Source organism: Ailuropoda melanoleuca, chromosome 9 (assembly GCF_002007445.2).
Source record: "Ailuropoda melanoleuca isolate Jingjing chromosome 9, ASM200744v2, whole genome shotgun sequence".
Classification (NCBI taxonomy): domain Eukaryota; kingdom Metazoa; phylum Chordata; class Mammalia; order Carnivora; family Ursidae; genus Ailuropoda; species Ailuropoda melanoleuca.
In genome coordinates, this window is record NC_048226.1 from 14,108,880 (window position 1) to 14,125,985 (window position 17,106).

At 40.8% G+C, this 17,106-nt stretch overlaps 1 long non-coding RNA gene across 1 annotated transcript in view; it reads left to right on the plus strand.

The window, feature by feature from the left end:
* The first annotated feature begins 3,182 nt into the window (after positions 1-3,182).
* Positions 3,183-17,106, plus strand: part of LOC117803729 — a 230,317-nt gene continuing 216,393 nt past the window's right edge. Inside the window, exon 1 of the long non-coding RNA XR_004627715.1 lies at positions 3,183-3,683. This is a non-coding gene — a long non-coding RNA (uncharacterized LOC117803729). The remainder of the gene's footprint in view (positions 3,684-17,106) is intronic.

Genomic DNA, 17,106 nt, shown 5'->3' on the forward strand with positions numbered 1-17,106 from the left:
CTGCTGTGTGTCCGCAAACTGGAAGAGCGCTCTCAGCGGAAACCTACCAACGGCACCCGATCTTGCGTTTCCAAACACCAGAACTGCAGCGGACACGATTTCTGTCTCCATCACTCAGAAGCCACCTGACTGTGACCACTCCCCCCGCCCTGCCTCTTCCTTCGGGAGTCACAGCACATCACCTCTGGGGAGTGATACGGGGGACGTGGCAACACCAACGCTGAGCTTAAAGAGCTCTGCACACACTTCATCAGGAAGTCCTGGGAGTGAGGGGCTGAGAAGCCCAGCAAAGCCATGCTCATTAGCCCTCCAGGGGATACTGCTGCATAGACTTGAATACGAAATCCACTGCTCTGAGCCCATCCGTGGGAATGGAAAATGACATTGTGGCTTGATAAAGCAAATATCTCGGTGGCCTGAAAACATAAATACATCCCCATAAGGACCTTCGTTTTTGCCACAGTGGGAGCGAATGGGACACTGAACAGCAGAAACCGAACTTTCAGAAAGTCCATATGGTCATTTGGGCCCCAACTCAGAATTTTCTCTTCCAGTACATGTGGAAGCATTGAAGCTATAAAGACATTTCCATCTGGTACTGAAATGCATATAATGAACTGAAAAAGGCAGCAGGATCAAAGAAACTGGGGGGAAAGCAAAAGGAACAAGAACAATTAAAAAAAAAAATACCCTTCAATTATCTGGATATTTCAGGGCATTGCAGTCAGGATATCCTCTATCAATCACTTTCAAAATTTGTTTTTCGCCAGAGCCCTTTCTTCAAACGTACAATAAGTTTAACTCCAATTTATGTAAAAGAGACACTGCTGGAGTCCGGCCCCAGAGCCGTCTTCGGTGACCCCCGAGGCCCCTGCGGCATCGCTAGGAAACCCCACAAACATGGCAAAAGGCAGAGTGAGCAACTCTGCTTCCAGAGAGCTCATCGCCACAGACAACAGCAGAGAGAACCCAGCAACGGAAGCATTCTAGTGCAGCAAAACGGGGGATTGGTTTACTTTTGAGTCCGTTGGGGTCCCTAGACTATGTTTGGAAAGATCAGCATATTTAATTCTTAATATTTAAGAACTAACATGTAGATAGATTCATAATGATTTGGAATTTAACCCCCCTCCCCCCCACAAAAAAAAGAAAAAAAGGAAAAGAAAAGAAAGGAGGGGGAGGAAGAGAGTCTGAAAGCAAAGAAGAAGAAAGCAAGCAGCTCTGAACTACTCAACAGTCTCAATGGTTTTACTTTTCGTCTTGAGATGCCTGGAAGCCCTGACTTTTGTTGTCACTCTGGGCCCAGGGCGCCCCTTCTTTTCCCACGCTGACCTCTGCCTTTTTTGTAGGTGGTTTACATAGCAGAGCACAGGGTTACAGCTCTTCGGCAAACTTCTTCACAGCAGAAAGGGCAAACAAGGTTTCACATAACTTCCTGTTTCTCAACAGACCGATGGGTCTTCCCCCTCCCCCATGTTTTTGTTTTTCTGCTCATTCTCATGGAAAAAAAAAAAAAACCTGGAGATTGTTAGAAAAGGAAAATTACTTAAAAGCAGGGGAAGCGTCAGAAACTTACATGGGACTAAATGTGCATTTGGTCTTTTTTTTTTTTTCCCTCTACCACCTATCTGAGAAGTTTGTATATATTCTGTCCATTTTGTAAGTAGCGAGTGAAAAATGTAACATATGTAGAGTCTTTTCTTCCTGTGTTTTATGGGGGTTTTTTTTTGGTTTTGGGGTTTTGGGTTTTTTTAGAAGTCAGATGCCCTGGAGAGGTTTAACTCTAGGGTTATTGTGTGAAGAAGAGTATTTGGGTTTAAGATTTTCAGATGAGGTTAAGGCTTTTTGGTTGACCCTTGACATGACCTCTAGCTGGAAGCACCTCCAGAGAAGGAACTTGGGCTTATTCATCTTTATGACCCCGGCACCCCTCATCACAGCGCTGGGTACAAAGTAGACACTCAGAGAGTTTACTGAGTCCATGTGGGTTGAATGTCGTAACCCCAAACTTTCATTTACCATCTGTAAAGATAGTAACCATAATGCAGAGCCAAGAAATTGTGTCATTTGTAACTTCTGAAAGCACTTCAAAATTAGTTCCAGAAAGATCCTCAATGACTTCTTGAAAGAGTAAGATGCAGTGTGGACAGTTTTAAACTCTGACCTGTTTGATAACAAACTTTCTCCTTCCCTATGTATGAATATATTTCCAACGAATGTAAAATGTTATGTTTCAGATGAGGAGGTGTGCCAAAAGGACCGGCCAACTTCAGAAAACAAAAACAGTCTCCTGGAAACGACCAGGTGGTTGACTATGTTATTTTCATCTGCCAAGCAGTGATGGGAAAATTCTTTATAAGTCTGAAAGATACCCTTGCCTCCAGACAATAACCTAGAAATCAAAATGTATCCTGACACAGTCTCTGTAACCTTTAATATGGACACGGATGCATGCTTCAGTATGGAACTATTCAGATCCCCCAAGCTGGGAAAATTTTACAGGAGGAACTCTTTGCTCCTAAGAAGCAACATGTAGATAGAATCCCCTACTACCCCTGTCTTAAGGAGCCTGGATATTCAAGGCTCCTTTCCATATCCCAACACCACATTTGTTGAACATTTCTTTCATTCCAGGCCAGACCAGTGTGTTCAAAATTCCACCCAGATTGTTTGCCAATATACTCACTTGGTGAAGCAGTTTTCGAATAATGCAAATCACTCCGCGTGTAATTAACGAGAGTGCAGTTGTTTCTGTCCGCAAACGAGACAGGGAGAAAGACCCCTGAGCAATGCCACTTACAAAACATGACCTTCACTTCCTTATCCATTTAAGTATTATTGGAAGAAATGATGGGCTCCCAGCAGATCTTGGCTCACACTTACCTGGATACTCACTGGAAATCCATCCAAACTTCCTTAGAAAATGAAATTGGACTAGAATTGTATTGAGATGAGAGTTCTCAGACCAATTCCCTATATTTTGCTCTTATCAACCAAGGAATATAAAAAGAGATTTTCTTACATGATTTGAACTGCAAGTAGAAGCTGGAAGGGAAGGAAGGGGAGGAAATATTGAGGGGAGATGAGATTCAAGTGCGGGTGTTGAAGAACGTGAATTAAAAAATCCTATTTTATTTTTTTGAATCTGGGATTTATGCAGAGCAGATCGGACATCCTATTATTGGCTGCGTTAAACAGGATGCAGGATACCGGAGCCGAAGTGAAACCTGAGGCAAAGCCTCCGATGGGACACGGAAGAGTTAGAGTCAGAGAAAAAGAAGGCAAGAAGGAGAGGGTCAGAGAGACAGAAAGGAGGGCAGCACTGGGAGAAGACATGAAAAATTAGAACAGGAGCTCAGAGCACTCGGGAGAGCGGGGGAAATGACAGTTGAAATTAGAACAGGAGCTAAGAGGAGCAAGCAGAAGGGGACGGCAGGAACCAAGAAATTTAAGGAGGGGAGAACCAACTCAGAGAAGTGGCCAGAAAAAAGAGAGCTGAGCTTCACTAAGAGGGCCGGGGACTCATGTGTGTCCGGTAGACAGACGTGCCCCGTACGGATCAAAACGAATTATTTGTCATTCTGAAATGACTCTGAAAGGGGGAATGGAATGTGCCCCAACAATCAATATTAAATTTTATGCCTGCTGCACCTTTCAAAAGCCTCAAGAAGACATTGATTCAAGTAAGTGTCACCTTTTTTTCAATGACCTTTCATTATTCACTTTTAACAGTTTTAGACCCGAAGTCGGCACCCCGACTTGGGCTTGGGGACCAGGCAAGACCGAGGGGGTGGTTTCCAGTTGCGGCTGCCGGGATGCGAGGATGCGCTCTCAGGGCGGCAGGGAGGGGATGCTGGGCGGGAGGAAGTGCTCGTTCCAGTCCAACGCAGCGCGCATGCGTGTGGAAGCTGGGGTTTATGTTTTTCATTATATAGCAGGCATTCTTAGAAAGCTGAGAGGAGTTGTGCTTTCTGGCTGGTCTGGCGGAGCGGTTTGGGGCACTTTATAAGTTGTATTTTGTGGCCAGTTTTACAAGAGGAAAATCCCTGATTCCAGTGGAATGGCTTGGGAAACGGAACGATGGGTTTCCCAGATGAGGCCTTTGCAGAACTGGCCAATTGGGACTCTAGCTCTGCAGTTTTTACTGACGGCCTTGTCTCTTGCAGTCAGACACCCGTCCTGGATCGGAATTGGTTATATCGGGTAAAGGTTTGTGTTTGCGACCGAACAAATAGGATTTCAAGCTGGGACACATGATATAGTCATGCTCTGTGTTTCTCTGTACCTTTAATGCCAGACTGGAGCCTGGGTTTTAGGCCTAGAATACCATCTCCACTATAACAAAAATCTCCACGTATTGCTGATTTGTTTCTTTGAAGGTCATCCACCATCGTGTCTCCTCCATGCTTGATTCAAATGCCACCTTCCCAAGAATCTGATACTGGCCATGGTTCCTCCTTCAACTGAGTCTGACTCTTTGGTTCTGGTGACCCATTCTATCTTCTACATTTGATTGATTTCGTGGATTCTGCTTCTTGATAATCCCTGATGTGGCAATCCCTCTCATCAGCTGGTCCTGAGAAGCCCAGTCCCACCCTGAGAAGGTCACCCGGTCAACAAGCCATTGTGTTGCAGATGGTGTGAAATTGCCTGTTGTGCCTAGTCCCAGGGCTTACTTGGTGATAATATATTTTTATGTTATCCAAGTAACTTCTTCATAATATCTGTCTTTCCCCAGCTGGCTCTTGCTTTCTGCCTGTGAGTGAGCCCATGCCTCCCCAGTCCTGGAAACTGATTCATGCATTCTTTCCATAGATGTTTATTAAACCAATATGATGGTCTAAGTAGTGTGTTAGGTACCATTGACCTTGTATTCAGCTGAATTGTACTCATTCAAATATTTATTACATATGAAGCCTGTGCTGGGTGCTTTTCTAAGTGATGGCAATAGAAGACAGTGATGAAGCTGATGATGAAGATAGAGTTCCAGTTTTCGTAGTTCTTACACGCGATTGAGTGGAAGCAATAAATATACAAACAAATAAATATGGCAGGTCAGAGGATGATATGGAAGGAAATGAAGCAAGGTAAGGGCTAGGGAGTGCTGAAGGTGAGCACGATTATTTGTATAGGAAAAGCCTCGCAATAAGGTGACATTTGAGCAGAGACTTAATGAAGTAAGGAGAACCTTATACAGATTTTGGGGGAAGAATGTACCAATAAGGGGAAATAGAACACGCAAAGGTCCTGAGATATTTTCTTTGTTAAAGGAACAGGCAAGAGGCTTGCGTAGCTGGTGTAGAGTGAACTGAAGGTAGCAAAGGAGAAGACGACGGCAAAGAATGACCAGGCCCAGATCCGGTACGGTCTTGAAGTCATGAAAAGGACTTTGACTTCTACTTTTGGTGAGGTCTGGAAAACCACTAGAGGCCTCTGAGCAGAAGGGTGGCATAAACAATGTTTTCAGAAAATCACTCTGGCTGTTTCATTGAGAAGAGACTTTGGATAGTCAGGAATGGAAGCAGAGAGTCTAGGCAAGAAAAGATAATGACTTGGACCAAGATGGTAGCAATGATGTGGCAAGAAGTGATGAGATGCTAGATATATTTCAGAGTTGCTGATGGACAGCGTTGGAGATGTGAGGACAAGAAAGGAGATGAATATCTGCATTGCTTTCAGCTGGGAAACTGGAAGGATCAAGTTGTTATTTGCTAAGGAAAGACTGGAGAAGAAGCAGGCTTGGGAGATTGGTTGTTAGTGGGGAGTCGTGAATTTGGTTCTAGGAATGTTGAGTTTGAGACACCACTTGAATATTCAAGTGGATATGACATGTGGATACATAGTACCTGGGGTTGAGGGCAGACGTCCAGGCTGGAGATAGGATTTTGGAGTCACCAGCATTTAGGTGAAACTTAAAGCCAAAGGCAGGATGGGATCATGTAGGAAGTCAGTGTAGAGATGGAAAAGAAGTGGAAAGAACAGTCCCTGGGGTGTTCGCATGTTCCCAAGTCAGGAGGGGGAGGAGGCACCTGCAAGAAAGTGGAAGTAGGGTCCAGTGATGTGGGAAGAGAACCAAAAGAAAGTGGTGTTCTGGAAGCCAAAAGAAGCACACATTGTGAGAGGAGGGAGTAATTCGAATGAGAACTACAAATTCACCCATGAATTCAGCCACGTGAGCGTCACTGCTGCCCTTGGGAAGAGCTGTTTCAGTGAAGAGGTGAGGTGTGAGATGCTAACCTCACTGAAGTCAAGACAGAGGAGGAGGAGACATATTACAGGCAGTGAGTAGAGACAGAGAAACGGAGTAGGAATTGGAGATAGATGTAGAATCATGGGAGGGTGTTTTTTAGGTGTGAGAAATTAGAGCATCCCGTACACACAAGGCAAAATGGGTGATGAAGGAGAGGAGGAAATCGCTGGAGGAATGGTCTAGAGTAGAAAGGAAGGGATGGGATATAGCACACAAGAGGTTGGCTTGACCAAAGGGTTGAGACCATTATTCATAGTACCAGGAGGAGAAGGCGAGTGACACTCCGTAGGTATAGACACAGGATAAAATATGTGGAAATTGTCCTCTGATTGCTTCTATTTTTTTCCCATTAATGTGGTGGGCAACTTCGTAAGCAGAGAGTGGGGATGGGGGAGGTTTAGGTGAGATGACCTGAACCAAAATTATGAAGAAGGAGAGAATGAGCAAATTGAAGAAATGTTCCTGGCTTGCTACGCAGCCTCCCTTCTTTTCCACAGCTAAACTTCTCCAGTAGGGGGGAGGGGAAGGGGGGAGGGGAGGAGGCTCCTGGTATTCACAAGGACTTCATGGACACCCTTCATCCTAGCTCTCAGCATTTTCAGTGTATCTTCTGTCTCTTCTCCATCCCTGATTAAGTATGCTTTTCTCATTGTCAGCAGCATTTCTGCCACAGGCCATTCCACACCTCAGACTTCTTGAAATGCTCCCCTCATTTCCATGACCCATGTTACAACTGCATCCTCTTTCCATCATTTTTTAAGGTTTTCATTAAGTTTCTATCTTCCTACTGGTCGCAGAAAGTACCCTTCCCCCAAAAGTCTGCCCTCTCCTTCCCTCAGAGTCAGCCACACCCCTATGGCCAATGTCCCCTGGCCAGTGTCTCCAGCCAGACCTTTCCTGCTTTTTCACTCTCCATTCCAAACCACCTGATAAACATTTCTGATACACTCTTCTGCCAAATATGCGGTTGCTGGGTCAGACCAGGTTATTTTGAGCCACATTTCTCATCTTTCTCCCCAGATCAGTTCCTCATCCTGACTTGTCCACTGTTAGTAACAGAGCCATGAGTCTGTTAGATCTCTAGGTTTGTTAGTGAGATATTGATTTGATCTTTCCTCTTCCTCTCGTCCTCACATCCCATCAGAGCCTCCATGGGCAGAGGCACTGTCTTTACAGCCTGTATCCCTCAAGGAGTCTCATACAGGATCTTAAATATAACTCGGCTAATATGCTAAGTGATACTCATGTGATATTTATAAAGCCTGACTATTGCCCAGATCATGCTGTCATACTGTCTCTTCGTTCACTGCTACCAGAGTCTTACCCCCAGCCCTGTTTGCTTTGGATCTACCACTGTTAGCACAACACACTGGCTAACCCATAAAAGAGGCCATCCCATCTGCAATAGATCAGAAGGGGTGTAGGAAATAGAATGACTAAATGTTATAGAACTTACTGTCTATTCAGAAAACATCCTTCATGGCTTTGCAAATAGGCAAAAATGTCAAGTCAGCTCTACTCTGAAGCCATTTGGAGACATTTGCAACAATGAATGCATGATTAAGTTTATTGTTTAGTAAACAGTTTGCAGACATTAGCCAAGGAAGAGTTATGGCGGCAGTTTACAAATAATTGCAATTGAATTAGTCAGACTGCAATGCAAAAGCAGTGCAAATAACTTGCCAATTCCATAAAATGTTTTGCAAACAGATTCTGGGAGAAAATAGAATGAGAAAAGCAGAAAATCCAGAAAGGGATGTTTTCAGAGTCTGCTCTGCAGATTCTGAGAGAGGATGCCCTCGTATTTTACCATAAGAGTGAAGTACTAGTGAAAGGTGTTTATTTCTGCTTTGCCTCAGAAACAGAACTTGGCACAGACTTCAGAGGAGTAAGAAGGGGGCATGACTCAGTGATTTGGCAGTTCACAAACTCCATCTAACAAAAGTGGCAGAATAATTTTAAAATAGAGTATTTGTGTTTGGACTGAGGGGCATTGGTGGGGGGGGGTCGGGATCTTGGCTTATGGAAATGGACCTCTCAAAGCACTGAGCAGTCCATCGCCACAATAAACCTTTACCCAATGTCAGACAGCCATTGTGTATCTGGAGTGTGCTTAAATAAAGATACTTATTTGATTAAATCTAGATTATATAACATGTATATTTATATTTTATTAAACATATATTAAATTATATTAAACATATACTATTAACCTATGGTTTTAGAAAGTGATATATAGCATATAAAATGAACATATATAGTTATATGTTCATACTATATACATATAGCATATGTATATGGTATAGTACATGCATCTAGTATAGTGCATGATATTGCATATTGCATGTATATTGCATAGTGCATGTGTATAGTATAATACATGTATATTGTATAGATATGTACATAGTATAGTATAGATATGTACATAGTATAGTATATGTATATAGTATAGTATATGCAAATATATAGTATATGCATACAAAATATGTATATCATATTTAGCAATACATAATAATAACCATAATACTTAATATATACCATGTCAATATCAAGGTTACTCTCCTATGCCAATGGGGCAAAAACATTACATTCCTTAGCTATGTTGTGTTTGCTTCCACTGAGATGTTTTATTCATTTTTTACCACTGATTCTATGGATTAAAGATAGAAATGCAAGTATAAACACATAGGAATGACTGTTGAAACAAATGCATAAACCCTATATGGTGTTTAAATTGTGCAGTTAATCCCTGGAACTGCTTAGAGAAGTGTTCTTCACCCGCTTGAACTTAGCTTTTATGTTTAAAAAAAAAAAAAGCACAGAGCGTTCGTAAAAGGTGCAAGCATGATTTAGTGAGTGATCTTCTGGGTTAGAAGTAGTCACAGGGCTTTGCTGTTAAAGGTTGGCCTTTAGTCTCAAAATGCATCCTGGACATGTGGTTTCCTCTTCTAACCATTCCCTTTGTCATATGCTATCGATTTTGTAACTATCCAACAAGATTCTGAGATTCAAAACTGCATTTTGGATAGACGATCTAAAACAAACTTGTGAATTTGATCCCACATACCAAGGGATGGGACAATTGGTTTATGTAAAAAACCGACTCCTGTCTCCTCTGAAAGAATCCAGGATTGATCACAATCAGTAACAATTTGAAGCGGTCAGAAGTATGGATTAAGAACTTGCATTTTCATCCCTTCTCCAAAACATTTGGAAATCTACCACAGATACATCAGTTGGGGATTTACCAGGAACTTGTTTTGAGTCCATGGATCTGCTTAGTATCTGAGGCTAGGTTGATGGGTCAAGTATATCATAACTGAGTGCTTTTTTGCACTGAAACTAGATGCAAAAGTCTCCCCATCATTTCCAAAGGCAAATTATGTTTCTGCAGTGCCTAGCTTCATTTTGCACATTCAAAAGCTTCACTGTCTACCATAGTGATTTGGAAGGGGATAGATCATGGCCACAAATGGAGCCTTTGGAATTGGGTCACTGACAGCATTTTTAGTTGCAAAGCAATCCTGCATCTTATAAGTTGGCATAATGGGAAGCTTCTGCATTGGGAAATAAATAAGAGAGAACATTAGATGACAAGGAGTCCAGGAGCTAGCTTTCCCTTTTACTCTTTGTTCTTGTGTCCCTAAAAAGAACCAGCATTTTCTCTTTTCAGTATACAGAAGAGAAAGATGTCTGGTTTCAGCCCTTGTTGATCCCATTAACAGGGAAGATTGACAAGAAGTAGACAATTGTATCTGACATGAATATGGGTATGGTGGGGATTGTTGAAATGGAGACCCTTGCTAATGGAAGAAAGATGACCCCAGCCTTTTGACAGATGTCAAGTAGATTGGAGTCCAGCGAAGTTATAACCATTTAATCTGCATTGCAAGAGAAGACAAATTGTGTGACTGATAACCTCTTTATTTTTATTCTATAATTTTGTACTTTACAGTGTAGAATGAGATAGGGCTCTCAACTTGCTAATGTGGGTCAGTATTATTCGTCCAGAGTTTCAATGGCATTGGGGCTTTTGTTAGTTGGTGGCCTCTTCTCTGGGTCAAGGAAGAAAAGAAAGAAATGAAGAAGAAGTGAATAAAGAAATGATATAAATCAGTCCAAAAATCACAACTCTTCAATGAGATTTTGACCTCAGTTACCGGAATGCAATTTCTGACTCTGTCTGAGAGGCATTAAGCGACTTATTTAATGCATTATATAAAAGTAAGGTAAGTGTGAAAAACGTACCTGAACTTTATTTGGTTCTAAAATATAATGGAGACAGCATTTTTTAAATTCCAAAATAATCTTTTATCCTTTGTGTGTGTGTGTGTGTGTGTGTGTGTATTTCTGAATGAAAATTGCTTTTAAAAATAGTCGTTTTGTTTCTTTAGTATCTAACATCGTCAAAGAGGCAGGAAGAAGAAGCGTTCACATGTGGCCCTTGCACCCTCATTACATCATGACTTTTATTGTTTTCCTTGCCTAGAGAAGAAGGTTCCTAGAAACCTGCCTTCTGCCCCCATGTTTAGAGCTCTTGAGTCCTATTTAAGGTCAATCGAATTTGGTAAAATTTGGAATGTTCTTCCAATAGGAGGAGTTTCCTGACACTAAAATTTGAGGCCATCTCCAGGTGAAAAATGCTAAGAATCCCATCAACTGATGGTGAGGGGTTTTCTCTTGAAGTTTCAAAGGAGTTCACAGTGTGATTCAGAGATCCATTCTCCCTCCAAAGTAAATGAGGTTGGCCTGGTGAAGCACGGAACTATATCAGCAATCCCACACAGTAAACCAGGTTATACGGCCTTCCATTGCACCATTTCCTTAGGAGACCCAGATTACTTGTGATGCTCTTTAGATCACTGTGCATTTTTCGAGTGTCTGTGTGGGGTCAGCCAGTGCAGTAGGCGCTAGATCTGCAAAGACAGGGGACTTGACCTCAAGTACAGAATTTCATAGGCATTTTCTTTCAGTGCAACATAATAACATAAGGAGGAGCATGGAGCATGTAATCCCTCTCTACAGTATCAGATGTTTTTCTGCTCAGCAAAGGCATCCCTAGAAAGTTCAGCCTGAGTCAGATGAAGGACTACCATGGGAAGTAGCCTGAGGACAGTCACATGGAAGTGAGCTGGCATCATGAGGGAAGAGTACTCCTCAGGAAATTGTACTGGTCCAGTCCAGACCTTGCATACCTTCACCCATCAGTCATATTCCAATTGATCCCTCCAGCCACAGCTCCAAGACCACGTTGGCCATGTGATTCCTATAAGCACCCGCCTGTAGAAAGGGTTCCTCCCCTCTTTGAGCGTTGAAAAGTCTCAACTCCTTCTTTTCCTTCCTTCTTTTTTTTCCTTCTTTCTTTTGATTTGTTTCCAATTTTCTTGAATTCTACTTACTCCCCTAACCACTCAATTTAACACATTTTGAGTGCTTTTGCTGAACCAGGATGCCACAAGACTTTACAAGTCCTGCCTCATGTAATCCTTACGATAATCCCTTAACACGAGTAATATCATTCAGCCAACTTTACTGATGTGGAAACTGGGGCACAGCTGGGTTAAGTAACTGGCCCAAAAACTCATAATGAATTGTGGAGCCTGGATTCTACCTCGGGCAACCTGATTCCAGGACCCAGACTATCTGATTCTATGATAAAGTTGTTTTCATGTGTCTTATCTCCTGAACTAGATTTCAAACTTCATGAGGGCAGAAGTCATAAACTTGTTATTTGCAGTTTATATAGTGCCTACTCTCTTGACATTGTAGTTGGTAATCACAGACTATTTATTGAAAGTGTGGGTAAATGAGCAAATAAATGGATGCATGAACTCTACGTAAAAGGTTGGTGAAAAACAGTGGCCTACAGAAGTTTGAGCAGGAGAGTTACTGACCAAAAGAATATACTGGTAGTTAAGGATCATAGGAAAAGCAGTAGAATGCAGATTTTTCACTCAACTTCTGCAGTAGTCAAAATATTGGCATAAAGATCTGAGCCAGCGTAGATGCTTGGGAATGAAACATGAGGGTTGGATACTTGAGTCATTTTAAAGGCAAAACTTGGTGATGGTATGTGCAGACAAGTAGAAAGATATTATTGCAGTAGAAGAAAATTTAATTATCTTAAAGGAAAATATGTAAGTACTTAAAAAATAAAAGCAAAATCACTCATGACCTTACCATCTAATGGTAAACAGAATGAACATTTTTTATACCATCAACATGGGTCGTTGCATGAACATCAATTGAAAATATTAGACATAGCAAGAAATAAAGTCATGTCAATTTCTCCTCAAATTCCAGCCCTCAAATATTACACTGTGTTAATATCCACTTTTTGTTGCCAAATGACTGGTCCCTGCGATTTTGTGGAAACTCAGCACTGATGTAAATAACCCAGTAACTCACTGAATTGACTCAGTTTGAGTCCAATTTCATCATCATAGACATCATTGCACACTGCATTTCAAGAATGGGAACATTGGGCACACCCAAGCCTGATCTTCTCAACAGTGAAACATTCCAGTGAAAGATCCTCTGGTTTCGTCTACCTACTGATCGACAGCTCTGACCCAGCTCATTCATTCTACTCAGATAGATAATGTTTATGGGGCTTTTTTATATGTCCCTTCTGCCTAGTTTCTTTAAAAAACACTCACAGATTCATTAACGTTGTGAATATCACCTATATTGTATAAATGCTGCCTTTGTCTGTGTAAAAAATATAAATTAATTGAAAAGTTGTATTGCAGATGCCAATTAAGTAGGACATTTGTTTCTCAGCATAGTAATTTCAGATGCAGCTCAATATAAATGCATATGTAAGCATCAGGAATTACAAAACAAGTATGTTAAGAAGAGAGCAGAGTTATTGTTTTCTATCACATTTCCTCTGGTATTCCTTCAAGAGCTAAGCCTCCCCAGTTCCAGTAAAGTGATATGTTTTGGTGTTGATTAATAAATTTAATATCATGCCTGTCCTCTGTGCCAGGAACTGTGCTAGTGGATGAAACTTACACATGATCACACTTTTTTTTTTTTCAGAAATGCATCTGGCCATACATATGACCAATGCACATGCGTGCAGTTCTTTATATTAGGATAATTTATGAAGCAATTGCTATTGTCTGAGTCAATCAGCTTGACAAAGACTTGTTGTCAGAGTAGTATTTATCCAGTTGATATTTGCCCCAGCTTTGGTATGTTTTCCCACCTGTCTTCACCAGCAGATTTCATCTGTAGAACTTCAAGAAACATTTCTAGGACTTCAATTAGACTGCTACTATAGCGGAAAAAGAGACAATGTGGCTTCTGTTTTAGGTGTCAACTTATTCCCAAGATTTATTAAGTACCTATCATGAGCTCAGAAGAACTATTAGATATTAAGGGATCTTCAGTTGGAAACAATTTTCCTGCAAACTTAGACATTGAATTTGGAACTTATATTTATTGGTTGTTCTGGTGCCTATAAATGGAAGACAAAGTTTATCAAAAGTACTTTGCTAATATTTTGATTATTTATTAGAGTTTTTGATGATTCAGTGCATCAAAAGGGAATTGCAAAAATCTGTAAGCTGCATGTGTTACTGGTTGACTAAGAACATTCATCTTCGAACCTTGGTCTTTGAAGGTGTATGACCACGTGATCATATAACCTCTCTACACGTCTGATTCCTCCACTGTAAAATGAGATTTTTATCATGACAAAGATGCTACTCCAATATTGAGATAATGGATATAATGTGCTTTGTAAATTCTATAAGTGGAAAAATAATGTTATTAAGAATATACTATCTTAATAATATTCCACTATAAAATGATAAGTTGTTTCTCATCTTCAATTGCCATCTTCTTTCCAAAATTCATGGTCCACACATTTACGCATCATAAGAACAATTGCAAAAATTCTTATAAGTGGTCTTCTCTTGGAGGCTACTATATTGAAAGTAGAATTATATATTCCTAATATGCCAGCACGTTGCTGATTGATTGCTAGGGAAAGGTGAATACGTGCTGCTGACAACCGGACAGGATCTGGCTTTGCCTTCTTATTCGAGGTCTAGGGTCAAGAGAGTAGCTGATGACGAAGGGACAGAGTAAAATTTCCTGGCCCACCAGACGCTAACCCATGTCTTCTTTCCAAATACGGTGCTTTCCACCGAAACTTCCAGAAACTTCCAGTTTGCAGCAACATGAAGGAACTTCCAAAAGTTCACCACCTGTGGTGCTTACCTGCAGGCAGGTAGACGCAGCTCCAAGGACCCCTTGGGATTAGCTGCTCCAGATAGCCCAGAAATTTCTGCATTGTTGATGCAGCAGACACTTTCCTGGGAGAGCAAAACTCACCCCGGAGCCCCCCACGTACAAATTATAGTCACCATTTAAACCATCATCACAGTATTTGAGGTTAGTAAAACATATTGCTTGGGCTATAAAACATTCTAAACTAGCATTCCAAATGTCTAGCCTCAAGCAAGCACTTAAATTAAAGTTTCAGACAGCTGGCACTAGAATCATAATAACAGTTTTACACAAAGGGATTGGCTAAACATGATTATTGATTTGATAATTTATTGTCAACAGGCATTATTGTGCCCTGATCCCAACGCTTGGCTTTCTTTCTTCTCTATTGTCAACAGGTGATGACAAGGTCTGGATTGGGTTATAGAGAAGGTACATTCAATTCCCTGATTCTAGATTGATTTCTCCCTTTCCCTCCCTCTCCCTCTCTCTCTCTCTCTCTCTCTGTCTCTCTCTCTGTCACACACACACACGCACATACACACACATACACAGAAAGCACATTAATTTCCATAATCCCATCATTTTTACTGTCTTCTTCCTATAAATTGCTTTGTTTATAAAGGGGAAGAATCCGTAAGTACTATTCTTAGCACCTTCATTACAAAAGAAAAAATAAAGGGTGACTTGCTAAATACAATCTATATCCCCTCAGAATATCTATCGAATATCTCATTTCCCATACCTCCCTTTGTGAAACAGATAAAAGCAGAAAATAAGAGACAGACAATGCTGACGATAGCTATTTGCCCTTTAGCCAGTTGTAAAGCACAATATTTTTAAGCCTTATTAACATATTTTCAAGTAGAACAGATTCTCTGTTCACTCCAACTTGGAACACTTTGAAAGATTTCATTTCCACCACAGGGAAATACACATGATTGACACTGTTGTTCTATTTTACTCAGACTGGACCCATTCACAGATTTTTCTAACAGAATTAGAAACCTGGAATTATATTTTCGTTATTAAAATTGAGTCCAACAAACCGTACTGGCAAATTTTGCTCTCAGTCTTCGTGAACTGTTGGAAACAGTGTCGGAACATCTTTCACCATTTTAATGAGAACGTAGACACTGCTTGTCTTTGGGGGGTGAGATGACTGTATAAACGCAACAGGTTTTTCTGGTTTGTGTCTCTCTGTGGACAAAACACGCTAAAAAACATTGGAAGAGTCAGAATCAGTATTCTTGGATCAGTCAAGAGGGAGATAAAAGGACACATTTGAGTACCTTTACTTTTTTTTTTTTTTCTGAACATGACTTTTCCATTGGCTTTAATTAAGGTTTCATTAAACCCTCAGTTTAGAAAGCTTTTAATTGAGAGAGAATTTGCTTACTGGGCATATTTTTTTCAGAGAATAGCTATAATAAATGGGTCTTCCAACTTTACAGTAAAATTCAACTTTGCTCTACCTTCGCAGAAACCGCTTATAGATCTACTCTTAAGAATTGAGCCATGCCACAATAATGATTTTTATCTCACAATCAAGCGGCACGAAGTTGGCTCCACTACACTTTATAAGTATATTGCCTACTGACAAATTAATCCAATTAGCAAAGGTGAAGGTTTATAATTGGGGTTAACTAGAATTTAACTGGTCACTGATAATCAAACCCTCCCTCGCCTCCTCCAGAGCAGGGTTCCCTAAGTTATTTGAGTTTCTGTATCTCATCCCCTCACCAAACCAAAAGTCTGACTTCAAAAATCCCTTTGCAGGAAAATCCGATACAGCCATTTTTCCAAAGCCATGACAACAATGTCACTTCATGGCATGGTATTTTCCTGCTGTTTGGGGGAGTGAATCTCCGCCCCACCCCCTTCCCACTCCTTTACTACTGAGAGTATTTTTATATAGTTCAAGTCCCTATTGGTCTGCAGTTTGCAGTGCGGTTTAAAAAGTAATACATCTTTTCTTAGATGTACCCCAGTTTCTGCTTTTTAATAGACATGATAATGAGCTTCTGGGTCTTCATTTCCCAGTGTGCAGAGAGCTCGAATAAATCTTCGATTGTTCGCAACCCAGGAGAAGGTTCCGGAGCACTGGGATCCATTGAGGTATCTCTAAACAACTATTGTTTAAAGCATTTTTTTTTTTAATGTTGGACTTTCCTGGTGTCACTGATTATTTTTTTCCCAATATATTCAGTAGCATCTGCTTATAATGAGCTGAGACAGAGTGAGATTCCTTTTGCAGTGAATCAGAATGAATGAAAGTTCCCAACTGTTTTTGGAGTGGCATAATACGCGAGCTATAATATTGGCTGTACAAAAGGTTTCCTGGTAGGTAAAAAGAAAGCTTTATTTTAGATTTTCACAAAAACACGTCTGCTTGGGCAGTCTGGATTTTGCTTCTTAGATTTCAAAATTTTGGAAGATGTCTCACTTTTGTGCAGACAAAAGCCAACGTGAAAATATATTTGGCCAACTTGGGGATTATTTATTGTTTTTGAAGACTGACTTATTTACAGCTATCTAGCATAATATAATTCCTTATGAACAAAATGCTTTCCCCTTCCAAAAAAAAAAAAAAGCAAATTCAAAGGCCTAAGAAA